Below are 22880 nucleotides of genomic sequence, written 5' to 3' on the forward strand. Positions count from 1 at the left end.
GTTACACATTATTAGAGATGGTGAAAACCTCAACAATGGTTTCAGCTCTGGGGGTAATAGCCAGAAGGGTGAGCTACTAAATAGGAATAGATGTACATAGCCTTGGAGAGAGGTAAAGTGGACAGAGATAACGTACCAACCAACCTGTAAAACACAGCCTATAAAGTGACAATGACAAACTTGTCTTTCTCTGGCATTAATATAAATGTGGAAACAACCCTCACTGTGTTATGGAGGAAAATAAAATTCAATGTGTCAGTTAGATGATTGATATATAAATAGCTGTAGCAGCCTGACCTGGGCTTGTGGACACTCACTAAGGGACACCGAAAATTACACCAAAGAGATGGAACTGCACTAACAAACTACAAGTGGTATTGGCATGGCAGTAACAACTCCCCTCAGGACACCTATGTATGAAAAATGGTGGACATTTAATAACAAACAATTAAAAAAATCAATTATTATAGACATATAAATGTATTTAATCGCTTATATTATGCAATACAAGGCATACAGTATAACAAGAATCAATAAACTGCACTACCAACGGTTCATATATCTGTGTACATAGATGTGCGACCCAGGAAAAGCATCCAACGATGATAGCTAGAGTCTTAGGGGTCTATTTACTAAGCAGTGTTAGGAGACAGAGTGAAAAGTGATAAGAAAGTGATAAGGTGCCAATCAGCTCCCAACTGTCATTTTTCAAACACAGCCTGTGCAGTGACAGTTGGGAGCTGATTGGCTGGCACCTTATCACTTTCTTATTACTTTTCTCTCTGGGCCGTATTCAATTTGAGGCGTTAAGTCCAGATTTGCGGTAATTTACCGCCGATGACGTCATTATCGCCTGTTTTAGTTTTACCCCGTATTAAATTTGAAAGACTTTCCGCCTAGGCGTTAAGTCAATGCAATGTAATAGGCGTTAAAGTATCGCCTATGAATGGCAGGCGTTAAAAAGTGCAAAATTGGGGTTTTGGGGTGCAACATTTCGGGAACCCCCGTGCAGCCTTCAGACAGTCCCCCAAAGGTAATCTGTGTAAAAAAAAATGTAAATAAAAATTAAGGGCACCCCAAAAATTGACTATGAAAAAGTCAGGAAAAAAAAAAAGTTGGGGTACAAACTTAAAAAATAGCGAACTTTACTCTGGGGGGGTCCCCAAGTTTGCCCCAAGTGTTTTTTTGATTGCAGGTGTTTGCGGCAGGAGGGTTTTTAATGATTTTTTAAAGTCACTTTAGCAACTTTAAAATATGCTGAACCCCATTTTCAAGTACCCCTAATTTGATGCCCATAGTTGTTTTGCCCCCCAAAAAATTCTAAATGCTCTTCTGCATCACCTTATTCAAAGCCGCATTTATTCACCTGCCGCGACTATAAGAAACCCCGACTTCCTTCAGTAGCTAAAAATGGGGGTACCCATAGTGATCCCCCATGTCTACACATCTTTAGGGGGGTCCCTAGAATATTTTCCAAAAATTCCCGTTTTTAACCTGTTAAAAAAATTTATAAAAATGTACAAAAAAAATGACATAGGGCCCCCCTCCAAAACAAAACTAGCCCCAGGCTTGACAGCCAGTGGTGGTTTCTACAAATACGGGGAACAAAATGTGTAGGGTTCCACCGTATTTTAGAAACCAACACCAGGCTGCAGGGACTAGTGCTGGTTTTAAATATAGGGGTAAAAAAAAACATGGGGATCCCCTATATTTAAGACTAGCACCAGACCCAACTGACCGGGGTGTAATGCCACAGCCCGGAGACCCAATCACCAGGGCTCCAGGTCCAAAGCATTACACCCCAAGCCGGTCAGCGCAAGCCGGTGATCTCAGGGGAGTCGGGGTCCCCCCTCTCCCGAGCACCACAGGCTTACGCTGAAGCCTGGGGCTCATCCCCATACCTCTGGAGCGGTGGGTATGGGGGTAATAGGGGGGCCAAATTATGTAAAACTATTGTACTTTACAGTGGAACTACAAGTGCCAGCATGCCTGCCATTTTGTACTTGTGGAACTACAAGTGCCAGCAGACATGCGGCACCTGTAACTTCACTGTAAAATAAATAGTTAAAAAAAGACAAAACACACACACCGTGTCCAGTATAAATTTATTACACACACCTACCCATTCACACAAACTTACCTATACCAGATGATTCTGTCCTCTTCTCCAGTAGATATCCTTAAAACATGGCCCTGCAAGGAAGATTTCATACTCACCTATATCCTGGCGCTGGTCTCCACAGTAATCCACGTACTTGGCAAAAAAAAAAAGCGACTACACGACCCACGAACGAGCTATGAATATGTGTGTTCCCACACATACTCATAGCTCCCGAATGCCAGCTGACGGCACATCCACGGAGCTATCAGTCCTGAGAGCCAATCAGCGGGCGCGCTGACTGTAGAGCGGCCGCTGATTGGCTCCGGCAACTGACAGTTCCCACGTGGTGTGACTCGCCCAAGTGGGAACTGTCAGTAGCGGAAGCCAATCAGCGGCCGCTCTACAGTCAGCGCGGCCGCTGATTGGCTGACGGGACTGCAATGCCCCGGTCAGTCCCGTCAGCTGGCATTCGGGAGGGATGTGTATGTGTGGCAACACACATACACATCCTATGTCCGTGTGGTGAATAGAGTAGGTTTTTTGTTTTGCAAAGTCCCGGGGGATGCTACGGAGACCAGCGCAAGGATATAGGTGAGTATGAATTATTTTTTGCAGGGCCATTCATTATGGATATTCCATCTGGTATAGGTAAGTATGTGTGAATGGGTAGGTGTGTGTAATAAAGTTATACTGTCACGGTGTGTGTGTGTTTTGTCTTTTTTTAACTATTTATTTTACAGTGAAATTACAGGTGCCGCATGTCTGCTGGCACTTGTAGTTCCACAAGTACAAAATGGCAGGCAGGTAGTTCTACTGTAAGGTACAATACTTACATTATTTGGCCCCCTATTACCCCCATACCCACCGCTCCAGGGGTATGGGGATGAGCCCCAGGCTTCAGCATAAAGTCTGTGGTGCTCGGGAGAGGAGGGACCCTTTTTTGGGAGGTCCCTGACTCCCCCGAGATCACCGGCTTGCGCTGACCGACTTGGGGTGTAATGCTTTGGACCTGGAGCCCCGGTTATTGGGTCTCCGGGCTGTGGCATTACACCCCAGTCGGTTGGGTCTGGTGCTGGTCTTAAATATAGGGGGTACCCCACGTCTTTTTTGCCTCCTATATTTAAAACCAGCACTAGTCTCTGCAGCCTGGTGTTAGTTTCTAAAATACGGTGGCACCCTACACATTTTGTATTATTAGAAACCACTGGCTGCAACCTTATGTCATTTTTTAAAAAATTTTTTACAGGTTAACAAAAACGGGAATTTTTGGGAAATATTTTAGATATAGAAATATCCCTAGAGATGTGGAGACACGGGGGATCACTATGGGTACCCCCATTTTTATCTCCTGAAGGAAATTGTGATTTCTAATAGCCGCGGCAGGAAAAAAGCTATTTAAAAACCCAACTTTCTTTTGCAGGCAAAAACAGGGGTACCCATAGTGATACCCCATGTCTGGACATCTTTAGGGGAGTCCCAGGCATATTTCCCGAAAATTCCCGTTTTTTTTCGAAAATGGGGTCAAGGGTAATTTTTAAAAAACAGGGATAATTTTTTAATTAACTATAGCAAGTGACATAAAGTGTAGATTTGGGGTTTAGGGGTGCAGGCTTATAAAAATTAGCCTGTACTTTTGGGAATGCCTCCTTAAAACGAAATGTTGCTAAAAAAATTAAAAAAAATCGGGACACCCCAAAGAATGTTAAAAAAATATTTTGGGGTGACAAAAAAAAAAAATGCAAAACAAAAAGCCAAACTAACGAAATTAATACTGGTGGGGTCCCCAAGTATGTGGCAGGTGATTTTTTATTGCGCAGAGTAGCGGCAGGTGTATTTTTGCAGAATTTATAAAATTACCTTTAGGGACTTAAAAATATGGTAGTACCTATTTTCATGTACCCCAAATTTGATGGGACCACTTTTAAAAATGAAAAAAAAAAAGCTAAATGCTCTTCTGCATCACTTCTTCAATGTCGGGGAAAAAACACCAGCCGCGGCTATTTAAAAACCCCGACTTTCTTCTGCAGGAAAAAACGGGGGTACCCATAGTGATCCCCGAGGTCTGGACATCTTTAGGGGGGTCCTACAATTTTTTCCAAAAATTCCCGTTTGTTTTCGCCGATCAAAGTATCGCCGGGTCCCGTTTTTGCCTACTTTCAAATTGAATACGGGGATACGCGGGCACGTGCGCGATACTTTAACGCCTGGAAAACAGGCGAAGCCAACGCTAAGTCCGGGCCGCGTTAAGTTAACGCGTCTCGGCTCAAATTGAATACGGGCCTCTGTCTCCTAACAATGCTTAGTAAATAGACCCCTTAAAATTAAATTGAAAATATTAGTATTTCCAAACACGTGAGTCCCGTTTATCAGTGTAAGTCCGGCATGAAGAATGGGGAATTCCCTTGAGGTGTGCAATTAATATCCGAACACCACTTAGCTGTACGCTAAAACTCAGAAAATTGCTGCCTTGCGATTGAAACAACTGTTGATGATCATATGTGGTGTACAGTACATGTCAATGTGACTGTTATGAAGCTTTTGCAAGTGTCAGTATATCATAACAGCTGACACTGAGTCAGCATGCAAGGTGCCAATAATCAACGGTGAATGCTGTGACCCACAGTTTACCACTAGAAAAGAGCTTGCAGATACAGACAATCAAACTGTCTGCTGTGGATACAGACCATGCAGGAGCTGGTGTGCCCATGTGAAGTCCTGTGCACAGGTGGAGGTAGGCAGAAGATGAACCGAGAAACTGACGCATTTCGCTTCTATATTTTATTGTTTGTTATTAAATGTCTTTTTGCATTTTCCATACATTTGTGTCATGATTGGATTTTTTTTCTGCCATGCCAATGTATTTGTAGTTTATTAGTGCAGTTCCAACTCTTTAGTGTAAGTACATACTTTGGGGCAGAACCAATTAGCTGTGGGACTTACTGCAGGGTTTTAGTTTTCGGGTTAAGTGCCCTGAGCTATACAATTACTGCCTGTGCACTTAACGTGAATTTCTGCTCGCACCCACCTGAGTTGCAAACAGATATCCACATTAACTAGTGTTTCTGGGGCTAGTCATGGGCTTACTCCAGGTGGAGGTTGCATAGCTCAGGGCACTTAACCCAGCAGCTATGGCTTTCCATGAATAGCTGCTGGCACTTTCTTCATATTCCACCATTTAGATCACAAACCGCTATCCCAATTTTTTCCTAATGAAAAAAAAAATCCACTTTATTGATCAAGCCGCAATTTCGGAACCAAAAAGTTGTCTCTGACTGACGTGTTTGTGTAAAGACCCACACAGCCATTCTGAATGATAAGTAATATCCTGCCCACATGGGGTTCTAACTAATCAGATTGGCTCCTCTCACACTATGACTAATCAGGGCACAGGCGTTCATATCAATTGGAATTATGCTATATGCTAATCATTCACCTTGCGGTCCCTTAAGAACAAGTTGTGCGTCATTGTTATGGGATTATTTTTATTGTTGCCAAGCCAGGATATGAATGCTACAGGACTATCCCAGTGGATTTATGTGAGTAATAAATTAATAAATGATGGTATAGTGTTGTTGTTTTTTTTAAATCAATACATTACTACGATATTTAGTGTGTGTCCTGTCTTTATTTTAATATTGCTTTTCTACAGAGGCACTGCAGATTTACCAAGTGCCAGCATGCCATGACAGCCATTAATATTGGGCATGACAGGGCTCGCTGGCACCTGTAAAGATGACGTTAGCTAACAGGACCAAGATCCAAAAAGATAAACTTTTCAGCGCTTGGTAAATGGGACATTTTTGCAGAACTGGGAGCACAGCAGATACCTCCTTGGCTAGAATGATAATCACTATGAATGGCGGTGAAGAGGCGGATGCCACCCTGCTCAGATATCCATTAATTTTAACCCCTGGGGGCCCACATCTGAATGGCACATAGGAAGGCTCTTTGCAAATTTCCATAGCTTTACCTTTTGGTCCAAGCTCCAGGCTCCATCATGGATCCTTCAGGATGTTGGGGCCCAGACATGCAGCTCTGGTGACATAATGATGTCATGGTGTCGCTATGTATCTGAGTAAGTCTTTCACTTTACATGGGGCCCCAGACCACTTTTACATTACTGAGACGCTCATATAAATTATGCCGCCAAGGGATTACCACAGAAAAGGTGGCAATTCTCAATTCACGTGTCAGTGTTTTTCTTAATGATTACAGATGACGTATTAAGGGGAGAGTCTATGCAATTATTCATTTGTAAATAATTATGAGATACTGTTTTGTTACACATTTGTTTTTCTAGTCTTTGAAATAAATATTGAACTGATTATATTGATATATATGCACATTTGGCATGGTTGAAACTTGGAAAATTATTTATAAGAAAATGTCTCCATCCAGTGGCCAATAGTCTCAATTCAACCTCTAATACATACAGTACTGTACAGAATTTGAATTCTTTTTCCATCCTCAACAACTCAAGGGATAGATAACTAATGATAGCATTGTGTTATAGCATAGTGTGATAGCATTGTGTGATAGCATTGTGTTGAGGTATTAAGTGTAAGAAAGGCATGGAGGTGTAAGGAAGGCAGGGAGGTGTAAGGAAGGCAGGGAGCTATCAGATGTAAGAAAGGCAGAGAGGTGTCAGATGTAAGAAAGGCAGAGAGGTGTCAGGCGTAAGGAGGGCAGGAAGGTGTCAGGTGTAAGGAGGGCAGGTAGTTGTCAGGTGTAAGGAGGGCAGGAAGGTGTAAGAAAGGAGGGAAGGGAGCTATTAGATGTAAGAAAGGCAAGGAGGCAGTGGCGGAACTAGAGAGAGGTGGGCCCAGGTACAAGAATATGCTTTGGGCCCCCCTATACAGTGCCCCCAGTAGTGGTCCCCCTATGCAGTGCCCCCAGTAGTGCCCCATATACAGTGCCTCCAGTAGTGCTCCATATACACTGCCCCAGTAGTGCCCAATATACACTGCCCCCAGTAGTGCCACATATACACTGCCCCCAGTAGTGATCCCCCTATGCAGTGCCCCCAGAAGTGGTCCCCCCTATGCATTGCCCCCAGTAGCAGAGTCCAGTAATAGTCCCCCTTATGCATTGCCCCCAGTAGTAGTCCCCCCCTATGCATTGCCCTAAGTAGTAGGGCAATGAATAGGGAGGGACTACTACTTAGGGCAATGAATAGGGAGGGACTAAGTAGTAGTCCCTCCCTATGCATTTCCCCCACAGTAGTAGTTCCCCCTATGCATTACCCCCAGTAGTAGTCCCCCCTATACAGTACCCCTATTAGTAGTTCCCTCTATGCATTGCCCCCAGTAGTAGTCCCCCCTATGCATTGCTCCCAGTAGTAGTCCCCCCTATACATTGCTCCCAGTAGTAGTCCCCTTATGGATTGCCTTCAACAGTAGTCCTCCCTATGCATTGCCCCTAGTAGCGGCCCCCCCTATACAGTTCCCCCAGTAGCGGCCCCTCCATACAGCGTCCCCCCCTATACAGTGCCCCTTGTAATGCCCCCCCGCAGTGCCAGTCCTCCGTTACACACACACAAAAAAAACACAACTTACCTGAATCCCCGCTCCTGAAGCGAATACTGCTGTCCGCTCCGAGTCCCGGCCCGCTCTTCTCCTTCACTATGGGAGAGTCACCCGCTGTGGGTGGAGCCGGAAGGCGGAGCTCATGAGTTCTGCCACTGTAAGGAGGGCAGGGAGGTGTCAAGTGTAAGGAAGGCAGGGATGTGTAAGGAAGGCAGGGAGGTGTCAAGTATAAGGAAGGCAGGTGTCAGGTGTAAGGAAGGCAGGGAGGTGTTAGGTGTAAGAAAGGCAGGGAGTTGTCAGATGTAAGTAAGGCAGGGAGGTGTCAAGTGTAAGGAAGGCAGGGAGGTGTCAGGTGTAAGGAAGGCAGGGAGGTGTCAGGTGTAAAGAAGGCAGGGAGGTGTAGAGGTGTAAGGAAGGCAGGGAGGTGTCAGGTGTAAGAAAGGCAGGGAGGTGTCAGGTGTAAGGAAGGCAGGGAGGTGTCAGGTGTAAGGAAGGCAGGGAGGTGTCAGATGTAAGGAAGGCAGGGAGGTGTCAAGTGTAAGGAAGGCAGGGAGCTGGCAGGTGTAAGAAATGCAGGGAGATGTCAGGTGTAAGAAAGGCAGGGAGGTGTCAGGTGTAAGGAAGGCAGGGAGGTGTCAAGTGTAAGGAAGGCAGGGAGGTGTCAAGTGTAAGGAAGGCAGGGAGGTGTCAGGTGTAAGAAAGGCAGGGAGGTGTCAGGTGTAAGGAAGGCAGGGAGGTGTCAGGTGTAAGGAAGGCAGGGAGGTGTCAAGTGTAAGGAAGGCAGGGAGGTGTCAAGTGTAAGGAAGGCAGGGAGGTGTCAGGTGTAAGAAAGGCAGGGAGGTGTCAGGTGTAAGGAAGGTAGGGAGGTGTCAGGTGTAAGGAAGGCAGGGAGGTGTCAGGTGTAAGGAAGGCAGGGAGGTGTCAGGTGTAAGGAAGGCAGGGAGGTGTCAGGTGTAAGAAAGGCAGGGAGGTGTCAGGTGTAAGGAAGGCAGGGAGGTGTCAGGTGTAAGGAAGGCAGGGAGGTGTCAGGTGTAAGGAAGGCAGGGAGGTGTCAGGTGTAAGGAAGGCAGGGAGGTGTCAGGTGTAAGAAAGGCAGGGAGATGTCAGGTTTAAGGAAGGCAGGGAGGTGTCAAGTGTAAGGAAGGCAGGGAGGTGTCAGGTGTAAGGAAGGCAGGGAGGTGTCAGGTGTAAGAAAGGCAGGGAGGTGTCAGGTGTAAGGAAGGCAGGAATGTGTCAGGTGTAAGGAAGACAGGGAGGTGTCAGGTGTAAGGAAGGCAGAGAGGTGTCAGGTGTAAGGAAGGCAAGGAGGTGTCAGGTGTAAGAAAGGCAAGGAGGTGTCAGGTGTAAGAAAGGCAGGGAGGTGTCAGGTGTAAGAAAGGCAGGGAGGTGTCAAGTGTAAGGAAGGTAGGGAAGTGTCAGATGTAAGAAAGGCAGGGAGCTGGCAGGTGTAAGAAAGGCAGGGAGCTGGCAGGTGTAAGGAAGGCAGGGAGGTGTCAGATGTAAGAAAGGCAGGGAGGTGTCAGATGTAAGGAGGGCAGGGAGGTGTCAGATGTAAGAAAGGCAGGGAGGTGTCAGATGTAAGGAGGGCAGGGAGGTGTCAGATGTAAGAAGGGCAGGAGGTGTCAGATGTAAGAAAGGCAGGGAGGTGTCAGACATAAGAAAGGCAGGGAGGTGTCAGATGTAAGGAAGGCAGGGAGCTGGGAGGTGTAGGCAGGACCACAACTAGGGGGGCTAAGGGGGTACATGACCCGGGTGCCGGACTTGATGGAGTGCCGGGGAGAGGCTGCCGGGAGGCTAGGTTTCTGCTCTTGTGGGTTTGGTGCCACATCTCAGCCTAGAGAGGTACAGACACACCATCAGTCTAACGTGGTGCCGGCCACAAGCCAATCAGTACTCACGGACCAGCAGCCAATCAGCTGCCAGTCCATGAGCTCCAATTGGTTCGCGAGCAGGGCCCCATTACAATGACGGCAGTACTGACAGTTCCCCAGCATGTGACAGCCCCGTCCCGTGCCACCCAGAGCTCACCAACCGCACTGGCAGGTAAGAGAATGGAGATGGGGCCTTACTGTAAAAGAGGCCTTACTGAGGCATAATGTGTAAGGAGCCTTACTGTGGCATAATGTGTAAGGTGCCTTATTGTGGCATAATGTAAACGGAGCCTTACTGTGGCATAATGTGTAAGGGGCCTTACTGTGGCATAATGTGTAAGGAGCCTTACTGTGGCATTGTCACAACCCTGGCTAGTTTTTACCTTTTGCCTTGAGACTTGCCTCTGTCAGCTACTCCGTGGATCTGTTTTTGCAATTCGCCTGGGAGATCTGCTCTAAATCATTCTGGCTGTAACACTTCTGTGTTGTGTATGCATTTGGACTGTGCTCTCCTTTCCACAGTGATTATTCACCTGGGCCCTCCTCTGTCTGTGAGCACTGCTAAGCCTTGATTGGAATTGCAGGTGTAGTTCTGACTCTCAGTACTGCAGAGATGATTGCTCCCTCTGCATGTTGTGCCCTCCACCACTCAGAGTGCTACTACCAGACCACCTGACCTTATCCACCAATTCCTGCCAGACCCAGGGTATATACATCCTCCTCTGATAGCATTCTGGGCCTGAACATCTTGTTACTTCCCATGGTGTATAGTTCGTGCTACTTCTGAGTACAAGGGTATCCCAGGCTCTTCCTCCTGCTGGTTCCTAGACCTGTTCATTCGGAAAACCTGCTAACTGCAATACCTGGTATATCCAGAAATCCTGCTTACAGCAATGCCTGGTATATCCTGAAATCCTGCTTACAGCAATACCTGGCATATTCGGAAATCCTGCTTACTGCAATACCTGGTATATCCGGAAATCCTGCTTACAGCAATACCTGGCATATCCAGAGGTCCTGCTGCAGCATGACCTGTGTTCCTGAGTTCCTAGTGTGAAACCTTTGCTTCCAAGTTACAAGTTCATTCCACGCTACTCCAGTGCGGAGTCAGTTCCAAGTTCCCCTCTACTCCAGTCCGGTGTCAGATCCAAGTTACAAGTTACAAGTTCCACTCTACTCCAGTCCGGAGTCAATTCCAAGTTCCAAGTTCATTCCACATCGCTCCAGTCCGGAGTCAATTCCAAGTTCATTCCACATTACTCCGGTCCGGAGTCAATTCCAAGTTCATTCCACATTACTCCAGTCCGGAGTCAATTCCAAGTTCCAAGTTCCCAGACGCACCAAGTCTACCTACTGATATCCCATCCTGCTCGGCAAGCCTTCCTGCCGGTCCCACTCCGGAACCTGCAAGTTTCCCTCTGGTTCCACTCCAGTGTTACCTGTTCCTGTCATTTATCATCAAAGGCAGTTCTCGCTGCCATATAATTCTTATGCAAACAGAGCTATTTACATTATCCATGGTTCCAGTCAAGCCGGTCTCCACTGAATCCAGTTCAACAGTTCAGGTAACGCTGAGACACCAATCGTGACAGGCATAATGTGTAAGGGACCTTACTGTGGCATAATGTGTAAGGGGCCTTACTGTGGCATAATGTATAGGGGGCCTTACTGTGGCATAATGTATAGGGGGCCTTACTGTGGCATAATGTATATGGGGTATTACTGTGGCATAATGTATATGGGGCATTACTGTGGAATAATGTGTAAGGGGCATTAATGTGACTTAATTAATAAGAGGCATTACTGTGGCTTAATGTATAAGGGGCATTACTGTGGCATGATGTGTTGTAAGGGACATTACTGTGGCAGAATGTGTTGTAAGGGGCATTACTGTGTTGCATAATGTGTTGTAAGGGACATTACTATGGCATAATGTGTTATAAGGGGCCTTACTGTGTGGCATAATGTGTTTTAAGGAGCATTACTGTGTGGCATAATGTATATGGTGCATTACTGTGGCATAATGTATATGGGGCATTACTGTGGCATAATGTATATGGTGCATTACTGTGGCATAATGTATATGAGGCCTTACTGTGGAATAATGTGTAAGGGGCATTATTGTGACTTAATGAATAAGAGGCATTACTGTGGCTTAATGTATAAGGGGCATTACTGTGGCATGATGTGTTGTAAGGGACATTACTGTGGCAGAATGTGTTGTAAGGTACATTACTGTGTTGCATAATGTGTTGTAAGGGACATTACTATGGCATAATGTGTTATAGGGTCATTACTGTGTGGCATAATGTGTTGTAAGGGACACATCTGTGTGGCATAATGTGTAAGGGGAATTACTGTGTCACAAAACCACACACCCTTTTCATCCTCTTTTATATTTTTTGGGGGGTGCCAAATTATTGCCTTGCCCTGGGTGACAAAGATCCTAGTTTCGGCCCTAGTGTAAGGAGGGCAGGGAGGTCTCAGACGTAAGAAAGGCAGGGAGGTGTCTGTAGCACGCCTGCATTTTGCTGACCACCCCCTGTCACCTCCTCCAAATGGTACTTCCTGTCAATCACTCTGCGATAGGTCTGCGTAGGCACTGCGATCGCAGTCCCAATCGCAGTGGAGTGATCGCACACTGCGATGCATGTGCAGAACGCAATAATCAGCCGATTGCGTGCGTAATGACATTTGCGATCGCTGCTGAATTGGGCATAGTAACAAGTGGTAACAAAGGGCCTGATTCAGCTGCGACTGACTGCATCTTTATATTAATTCCACGGCTGATGGACTACGTACAGAGACGTCCATTAGCTGTGGTGCCAATACACCTTTGTGCGCATTAAGATGCACCATCAAAGATTGCATCAGCCTTATGGAGGTGCAGGATCTCCGTCTGAACATGGCTGCCGGTGTCAGCACAACTGCGGCATAAGACGCAGTCGCTAACCATGACTCGTTCGCGTCTGGCTGGCCACCCCTCGCTTATCACTCAGAAACACCCATCAAAACTGCCCCTCTCTGCATCCAAATTTGTTCTCCAGCTCCTGGCAATAACCTTTGAGACACGTTCAACTCGGACGCATGAGCTTACCAAAAACTTTGGCCGCCTTTTGTGCGACATCAACACTGCATACACCTCTGAATCAGGCCCCAAGGGAGGTCATTTCATATACTGTATTTGATTCTGAATTAGACGCAGTGAGCAATGATCTCTGTCTGCACATCGCAGGCGCATGCGTCTCCATTTTGTTCATACAGAGTCGCAGATCAAATTTACATGCACGGTAGAGGTAACAGGGGGTGGCTAAACTGATGCACGGAGATGTGGAGTCTTGTGGGAGTGTCATAGGCGTGTCACTGAAAGCTGGTGCATACTAAGACTCTGTACTGCTCCCATAGCAGACTGTACTCAGACAGAGAAACTGCACCTGCCGTAGGTTTCAATGGTGCGACCGATTGTGGCATCTAAAGACTCACATAGTGGTATCTCTGCATCTACAGATGCAGACAGTGGGGGTCCTAGGGCCTGATTCAGACCCGCTCGCAAGCGCACAGCGCTTACAAGCGGGTCGATGGTCCCCCTCTGTGCATGCGCCGCCTCTGGCGTGCGCATGCACAAGCCCCAGTGAGCGACTGAAGTTCAGTCACTCCGGGGCTTGCTACAAGACGGGGCGGCTGTCAATGATGAGTGACAGCTCGCCCCGTTTTGGGAGGTGGTTAGGCAAACGCAGGTGTTCCCTTAGGAACGCCTGGCGTTTGTGGACGGCCGTACTGACATCACTAGTTAGAGCAGGAAGTCCACTCAGGCTTGCGGGAGCCGAGACCCTACCACAGGGTCTCGTCGCAAGCCCGATGGTCACGATAATCGCGACCATCTCCAGGCCGCTCGCACAAGCTCTGGGTGGTCAACCACAGCTTTGCGAACAGGCTGATGAAAAAAAAAAAATACACGCCCATCAGACCTGCGAGCTGCCTCCGGCAGCGAGCGGGTCTGAATCAGGCCCTTAGTCCTTGCACACTGGGACGTACACCAGAAAAGGGCTTTGTAGCGGCATTAGCATAGTCGCAGATGCGATACCGGCACACGATACAGCATCCAACTTGGAGTCACACCCAATATGTGTGATAGAAAGATTGCTCATAATTTGCAAATGTTTCTGCTGCTTTTAACATTTTTCAACATCACTGATATATATATTTTCCTTCTCCCCATTTACTATAGGGCAAATGTCTCACTTCCCACCTAGCACTGTTCATGCTATAAGGCGTTAGAAGACTACAGCACTTTCTGACCTCTGCGATCCTGACCTTGCCCCTGAGTCACAGCATGCTCTGCACTCTGCAGCATGTATACAGCAGGCTTGTCCCTGAATCACAGCATGCTCTGCAGTATGTATACAGCAGGCTTGTCCCTGAATCACAGCATGCTCTGCAGCATGTATTACGGCAGGCTTGTCCCTGAATCACAGCATGCTCTGCAGCATGTATACAGCAGGCTTGTCCCTAAATCACAGCATGCTCTGCACTCTGCAGTATGTATACGGCAGGCTTGTCCCTGAATCACAGCATGCTCTGCAGCATGTATACAGCAGGCTTGTCCCTGAATCACAGCATGCTCTGCAGCAAGTATACAGCAGGCTTGTCCCTGAATCACAGCATGCTCTGCAGCATGTATACAGCAGGCTTGTCTCTGAATCACAGCATGCTCTGCAGCATGTATACAGCAGGCTTGTCCCTGAATCACAGCATGCTCTGCAGTATGCATACAGCAGGCTTGTCCCTGAGTCACAGCATGCTCTGCAGCAAGTATACAGCAGGCTTGTCCCTGAATCACAGCATGCTCTGCAGTATGTATACAGCAGGCTTGTCCCTGAATCACAGCATGCTCTGCAGTATGTATACAGCAGGCTTGTCCCTGAATCACAGAATGCTCTGCAGTATGTATACAGCAGGCTTGTCCCTGAATCACAGCATGCTCTGCAGCTTGTATACAGCAGGCTTGTCCCTGAATCACAGCATGCTCTGCAGCTTGTATACAGCAGGCTTGTCCCTGAGTCACAGCATGCTCTGCAGCATGTATACAGCAGGCTTGTCCCTGAGTCACAGCATGCTCTGCAGTATATATACAGCAGGCTTACTTTTTCCTATACATTCCTGCCTTTATGAAATCACCCAGCAGGGACACTCATTGGTGAGTATTCCACCCAGCAGCACCCGGCTGCCTTCAGTAAGCTGGGAGTTAAATTCAGGGCGTTTCCCACCATGCTGATGTCTGTAGGACTGCAATGCAGAAGAAGGGGCGAATCACACCAGCCTACACTGTCCTGACATCATGTACCAGCTACTGCTGGGGGACGGGGGGCTCATACCATAGATCTGTATACTATACTGTGGCTGTGCACAGTGACACTACTGTATAAGTAGTCACAACACAAAAAAACAGACTTCACAACTCTTAACATTATTATTTATTTTATTTAAATGCATCTGATATAGGACAATTATACATAATATTTTATAGTTCTGTTGTGTTCTACATTCGCTCGCCTAAACAATATCAGCACAGACAACATATCCCTTACTGTGCAGTGTGCACAGCTTATGACCTGACGTACGGCTTATAGAATCATTTTAGGAACACAGCGTATAAGGGTTTTATAGGTTTATAGTGGGCCTGATTCAGGTGGATGCTAATACACCTGCTATAATATGCCCATGCTAATCTCAGCCAGGGGCGTATCTATAATGGGTGCAGGGTGTATACAGCAGGCTTGTCCCTGAGTCCCGGATTCAGGAGGGGCCCGCACCGCACACCCTGCACCCATATTATTTAAAACTTACCTCTCTGAGGTCCCGTGCTGGGTGTCAGTTCTGTACAAAAAGCTGGGAAAATGGCCGCTGCGGCCATTTTTGTGGCGTTTTGCGCATGCGCTGTAGACTCTGAGCACACTCTAGTGCCCAGAGTCTACTAATGCTCCGATGGCCGGCCAGCCACTCTAGTGCCCAGAGTCTACTAATGCTCCGATGGCCGGCCAGCCACTCTAGTGCCCAGAGTCTACTAATGCTCCGATGGCCGGCCAGCCACTCTAGTGCCCAGAGTCTACTAATGCTCCGATGGCCGGCCAGCCATGTCAGTCAGCTGGCGGCCGTCGGGAAGAGAGGAAATGGCCTAGACGGGGAATGCACAGGCCCCCTCCTCTCTAAAGATGCCCCTGGTCTCGGCCTACCCCATACCTCCAACATCTGGCGCGCGCCAGAAAAGGGGTGTGGCCTAATCCTAAAGGGCCGTGTTCAGGTGACACGCCCCCGTTTATGTCACTAATGGGGCGTGCCTAGCATCTCCGAGATGCTAGGCAGCCCCCGGGCTTCCCCCGTAATCAGAATAGATGCTGTGTGCATGAGCACAGCGTCTATTCTATCTCTGCATATACTCTGCTCTGCATAGCAGGGCAGCGTGTATGCTTCTCCCAACTTCCCCCCCCACCGCGGCCCGGGGCGGGACAGTCCCAGACTGTCCCGCTAAATGCGGGACAGTTGGGAGGTATGCTACCCCTTTTGCAATTGCGAGTGCTGGTGATTACAAGCCCTGAGATGTCCACTTTTAATGTCCGTGGACAGTGGAAATTCGACGCTGTTATACGGCATTTGAAATAGAATATGTGTTCTTAAAGGCAATATCCACAAGTCAGATTTCCGGGGGGTGTGCACACTCTGCAGCTACTGAACTGTTTGCTCAAAGTGAAAGGTGATGCTCTGCAGCTCACTGCTGTAATATGTAATGCTCTGATACTTATTAAAGCTCCCCTGCTGACTGTATTTCAATGTATGAGCTTCCTGCAGCTGCCTGAGATAGTTAGCAATGCCTTGCCTGCCATCCAATGGCTAACATACTCTTTCTGTATATTTAAAAAACAATAAAAAAACAACTATTTATCTGAGTGGAGAAAAGGAGGGGAAAAGACATACAGTGATATACTGTAAATAAAATAAAGGCTTTCAAATCACATTTCATGCATATTAAAGTAGCTACATTCAGTGTAAGGCTAAAGCTATAAAAGGTAGTTTGTTCAATTTTTTTTTTAGCAGTATAACAGTGGTCAAACCTTCTTGATGTACAGTCACGCGATGACCTCATACAGTATGCAGAGCCAGAGCTGGGACTGGATAGATTGTGTTGGCTCTCTGCGAAATGTTAATCTTAAAACAATATAGGATACAATATTTAGAGACACACACACACACACAAGTGGATGTCAGCACTCTCCTTGGGCCAGAATAACTTTGTCCGGTGCACTCAAACACACACACACATATATCATCATTATTACAAATTCTTTCTAATACAATATTATTTCCACCATAAAAATACAAAGAGAGCATGTGAAGGCATTAGTACTGATTACACATTCTATGGGAGGACTGGCTGGGAGCTCTGCCATAGTTATGTGTTATACCTTCCTACACATGACTGCTTCCCTAAACTCCCTATTCAAAAAATGTTTCAGTATATAACCATTATTAGGGCAAAATTTACTAAGCAGCGGGTTCTAGACCCTGGCAGTTTAGTGGCGGTTTCTAAATTACACCAAAACCACTGACTAGTAATTTTAGCCCTAACCCTGTTCTATTTTATTCTAAAATGTGTTTTTCAGTGGTTTTGGCCTTAGTAAATCTGCGGATAGCAAAACCCGTCACTTAGTACATTTTGCCCTTACAGCCACTTTCACATATCAAAGTCACATTATTAGGACCAGGGAGGTAAAACTGGGATGGGAAGTGGCATTACTGCACCTCGCATAACACAATACTGTGCTGCATTACTGCACCTCACATAAAATAATGTGCTGTATTACTGAACTGCACATACACTCCCATAACAAGCCCATGAAATTGCCCCTTTTTGTGATTACCTTAGGTCACCTCCCAGTTTTCACACTAAAACACCCAGGGATCGCAAACACATTCTCGAGTATTAGTGATGCCGTACGCAATTGCGATCACCATGGAACACTTGGGTTTGCATGTGCACAAAAAGGATTTTTCATGCATGCATAAAATTGCTCCACTGCTGGAAAATCAAAACTGCGTCTATCTCTGAATCAAGCCCATAATACAATTCTGTGCTGCATTACTGCACATAGCATAATACAATTCTGTGCTGCATTACTGCACCTCACATAATACTGTATTGTGCTGCATTACTGCACCTCACATAATACTATATTGCGCTACATTACTGCACATAACATAATACAATTCTGTGCTGCATTACTGCGCATAGCGTAATACAATTCTGTGCTGCATTACTGCACCTCACATAATACTGTATTGTGCTGCATTATGGCACCTCACATAATACTATATTGTACTGCATTACTGCACCTCACATAATTCAATTCTGTGCTGCATTACTGTACATAGCATAATACAATTCTGTGCTGCATTACTGCACCTCACATAATACTATATTGTGCTGCATTACTGCACCTCACATAATACAATTCTGTGCTGCATTACTGCACCTCACATAATACTATATTGTGCTACATTACTGCACATAACATAATACAATTCTGTGCTGCATTACTGCGCATAGCGTAATACAATTCTGTGCTGCATTACTGCACCTCACATAATAGTGTATTGTGCTGCATTATGGCACCTCACATAATACTATATTGTACTGCATTACTGCACCTCACATAATACAATTCTGTGCTGCATTACTGCACATAGCATAATACAATTCTGTGCTGCATTACTGCACATAGCATAATACAATTCTGTGCTGCATTACTGCACATAACATAATATAATTCTGTGCTGCATTACTGCACCTCACATAATACAATTCTGTGCTGCATTACTGCACCTCACATAATACAATTCTATGCTGCATTACTGCACATCACATCATACTACATAACGCTGTTCTTTTGTACCTACAATAATAAAATACAGACTGCTGCAGTTCTGCATTTTACATACCATGATCCTTTGCTGCATGGTTTGCACCTTGTTGGTAAATCTAACATGATTATAATGACAGTTTGTCTTGTAGCATACTGTACTTGTAATTTTGGTCTTAATTGATGTAATCAGTGAAAGGGGCACAATTTCAGTTGCTGTCTCAGACTTGAGCTACGGACACACTATACAGTTATTGGTCCGATTTGCCAATGTGTGTGCCTAGCTATACTCTGACAAGGCCCCTTCCCCCCAATGCAATAACTAATTCATTAAAAATTATCTTTTAAAACATAATTGAATTAATTAAGCATTGGTAGCTACAAAAGGAAAATTAAGTCAGAAGTTTGAGATTCGAGCATTTTCCCTGGGTGGAAGGGGTCATGTTTCAGGGTCTAAGGGGTTTAATAAAGTACCAGCCAATCAGCTCCTAACTGTCATTTTTCAAACACAGCCTGTGACATGGCAGTTAGGAGCTGATTGGTTGGGACTTCATCTCCGTTCACGTTGTCTCCATCCAAGGCTTAGTAAATAGACCTAAGTTGTCTGGATAATGCTGATGTCATCCTTCTCTCATATATATATATATATATATATATATATATATATATATATATTTATATATACAAAACTGAACAGTCCTCTACTTTTTGTATTGCAGTTAAGAAAGGTTCAGAAAGGGTTAAGGAGACACACCTCTCTCAGGGTCCAATCACAATATGTATGACTGACACACACCAGGCTGGCTCCCTTCCCACCACACTCCATCTTACAGTATACGCCTTCCAGGATCTTCTCTTTGTCAGTTCCTGAATAGAATAAATGCATTTCCACAAAAATAATTTAACATGAAGGTTTTGGGGAATATGAAGTTAATGATAAAATGCACTGCTAAAAAAAAGCAATATTTATTCTTATTTTACTTTTGATAAAGAAGATCAAATGAACTTTTGTAATAAAAAAAAAGGAAAGCACTTTTACAGTGATGGCCAGTACTGCTGTTACCAGCTCCCACCCTCCCTCTGCAGTATGATATAAATTGCTGCCAGAGAAAGGATTTTATTTACTTGGCTCCATTTAATCAGATCCATTTTTGTCCTGCAAAACCACACGCTGAGAATATCAATACGATTATTACTAAACAAACTAGGGACAGCGACCTTGACAGCAAGGAGAGCGTGACGGACTGCTAACACTCTACCTCCGATCTTGTTATACTCACAATTGTCCTTATCTCACTTTTGTCCTAGACTTCACTGACCTATATAAGTATTCTGCTGTGAAGAAACAGGGAGCTGGCGTGCGCCTGTGGTCACTGGAATAAAAGACACAGAACTTATTTAATAGATTTGTCAACTTTTTTTTTGTTGCTGTTTTGTTAATTCCACAATCAGATGCATTGCAAAAATTGCCATTGATTTTTAAGCACTAAAAGATGTATAGGTGACAACAGACACCAATGGGGGTGCAAATATAATTCACTTAACGAACATTAGTAAACCACAATTTATTAAAGGAAAAAGATTTATACTTTTGCATAAAGATAAAAAATCCTTTATACTGAAAACGATCAATTAATATCATAAATACCAAAAAATAATGTCCATATAATGTCTCATAATTGTGTAAAAATCCTCTGGTAGATGAGGTCCACTCCAGGGGGCCTGTTAGCAAAAGTAATCACTGAGTGTAGCTGAAAATCAGTGACTTGAAAGCCAGCAGTTGTGTAGTACGGTATCAGATTTAAAGGTCTATGTACTAAGCCTTGGATAGAGTTACAGTACCAGTCAATCAGCTTGTAACTGACATGTCAAAGGCTATGTGTGAAAAATAACATTTAGGAGCTGGTTGGCTGGTACTTTATCACCGTACACTTTATCTCCATCTGAGGCTTAGTAAATAGACCCCTTAATCACCACTTCTTTGTGAAGCATCTATGCTGGTATATCTAAATATATTCAGTGCAGATGCCTGCTCATCATAATGGCTAATCCAGTCTGCAGAATCACCTTGTATAGGTGGGTTGGTTATGGCATGCCGATGCTCGGATCTCGGCGGTCAAAATTAAGATGCCGGTATCCCGACAGGGTTAGGATACAGACACCTGTCGGTAGGTAACCTAACCCTTCCCCTACACCTCCCTCCCCACATCCTAACCCTACCTCCCAGTGCCTAAACCTAACCCTCCCTGCCTAGCGCATAACCCTAACCCTCCCCCCATAGTGCCTAACCCTCCCTCTCCCGCCACTACTTATCTTCGGGATGCCGGTGTCGGGATTCTGGCGCCTGTATTCTAAGTGCTGGCATCCCTTTTGCCAGTACTGTGACTACATTCCGTATAGGCAGGGCCAGATTAAGGTTTGAGGGGGCCCTGGGGCAACAACTTTGTGGGGGCCCCTATCAATATAATTGTATATACTTATATATACACATACACCACACACATATATTTATATACTTACACACACATACATACATTCACACAGAAGAACACATATATATACACCACACATGCATGTGTCACACATACATTACACACAAACATACATACACACACACACTTACCTTGCACCATCTGCACTGCATGTTGTGGATGGGGAGGGGACCTGGCAGGAAGGCACCATGTTAAGCTCCGCCCCCTCACGGATTTGGCCTCGATTCGTGGGTCAATCGGAAAGGGGCTTAGCCAAATGACACAATTGTAATGGAAATGCATCATACTGGCTCCGCCTCCAGCCGATTGACCCGCAAATCGCTGCATTTTGCCACGAGGTGGGCGGGGCTTAATAATGGTGCCTGCTCTTAAGCTGCTGCTGCTGTGTGGGGGCCCTTTAGGTGTGGGGGCCCCGGGACGTCCGCCTCTGTCGCCCCCCCTGTAATCCGGCCCTGCGTATAGCTAGCAGATGAGCAGGGGAGAGCGCAGACCAACTTCCAATGTAACGGTGCTGTGCTATGCTCAACCCTGCCAGTCACTATTAGCCTCAATGTGCACATGCTGGATAGATACCAGTGGGCAGAGGGAGAGCACTACCTTGTGTCATTTGGGTTGATGCTATGCTCAACCTCACTACTCCTACTAGTCTCTAGTCAAAGCAGGCAGCATGTGGGGAAGATTTAGGGCCTGATTCAGCAAGGAACGCAGATGCGAATGTAATAGCGATTACGCGACTCACTGCGATAGTATACTAATTAATTGCGATCGCAATGCAATCTCAGCACAACATAAGGCCGCCCACTTTACCTTACACACATCCGCAGGACTGCGAAAACATCGATGCAATCGAGTACCATCGCAGCCTCACGCACACTTGCACAAGGTCTGCCCTTACTCTGCCCTAGAAATTGCTAACTTCCATGCACACTATGAGGCCTCAGGCTGCGTAGGACATCGCAGTGGATAATTTATGCACGCCCCTGCAGCGGAGTTCAAACGCACTGGCAAGCCTGCGTTCGGCCGACCACCCACCTCGTTGCCACCCACAAATGGCACTTCCTAAATATAATAGTTCTTTCCAGTTATGCATATTAGTTGATATCATTGCACCCAGAGTTTTGCTGTGATTTTTAAGAAGTTTTATGATCGTGACACAGCATTTCTAGAAAGCAAACATTTGCAAGCAGGGCCCTCTCTCCTTCTGTGGTCTCAATTTCATTATGTACAGTATTCTACAGATTATAATTATGTTATTATGTATATTCATAAAGTTGTGAACTAGTCAAGAACGCTCAGGTCTGATCACCCATGTACTATTTATTTTTTTTTGTACAGTATGTTCCATCTGCTATGTACAGGGTACTGGACCCTGGTGGCACCATATAAATAAAAGATGATAATATAAATTGCCTCACCCTTCCCCTCTCTTGAGCTCCTGGGATTGGTCAATGCAGCAATTTGTCCTGGGGCTCATCCATTTTTGTATTATGGAACCAGCTATTTGTCCACTTTATAAAAAAATGTTGCAAAGGGGGCGGAGTGAGCAGATGGGCCAATCAAAAGCCCCAATTTATTTTCTTTTGGCTTCTGATTGGTCTTCCAGCTCATACACCAATACACAGGCAAGAAATTCCTGGATGTTGAGGGGTTAATACAAATATATATATTTCATATATATATATATATATAATTTTATTTATATAGTGCTTTTCTCTAGTAGGACTCAGTCGCTTTACAGACATCAGAAAACATGGTACATTGTACAAGGATTTGGTATTGCAAAATACTGTATAAGAACACAGGATCTCTGGTCCCAGCTGACAGGGGCCTGCACCTAAGCTACTGATGCATTGCAGATACAATGCAGATAAGGCTGCAGTCTGGCAGTCGTCCAGCGCACATCCTGTGCTATATACTGCCGTATACTGAATAGCTAGTTGCTGATGCACACCGGAACACATGACTTAATTTTATGT

Source organism: Taudactylus pleione, unplaced genomic scaffold (genome assembly GCF_031769625.1).
Source record: "Taudactylus pleione unplaced genomic scaffold, aTauple2 ptg000329l, whole genome shotgun sequence".
NCBI classification, from domain to species: domain Eukaryota; kingdom Metazoa; phylum Chordata; class Amphibia; order Anura; family Myobatrachidae; genus Taudactylus; species Taudactylus pleione.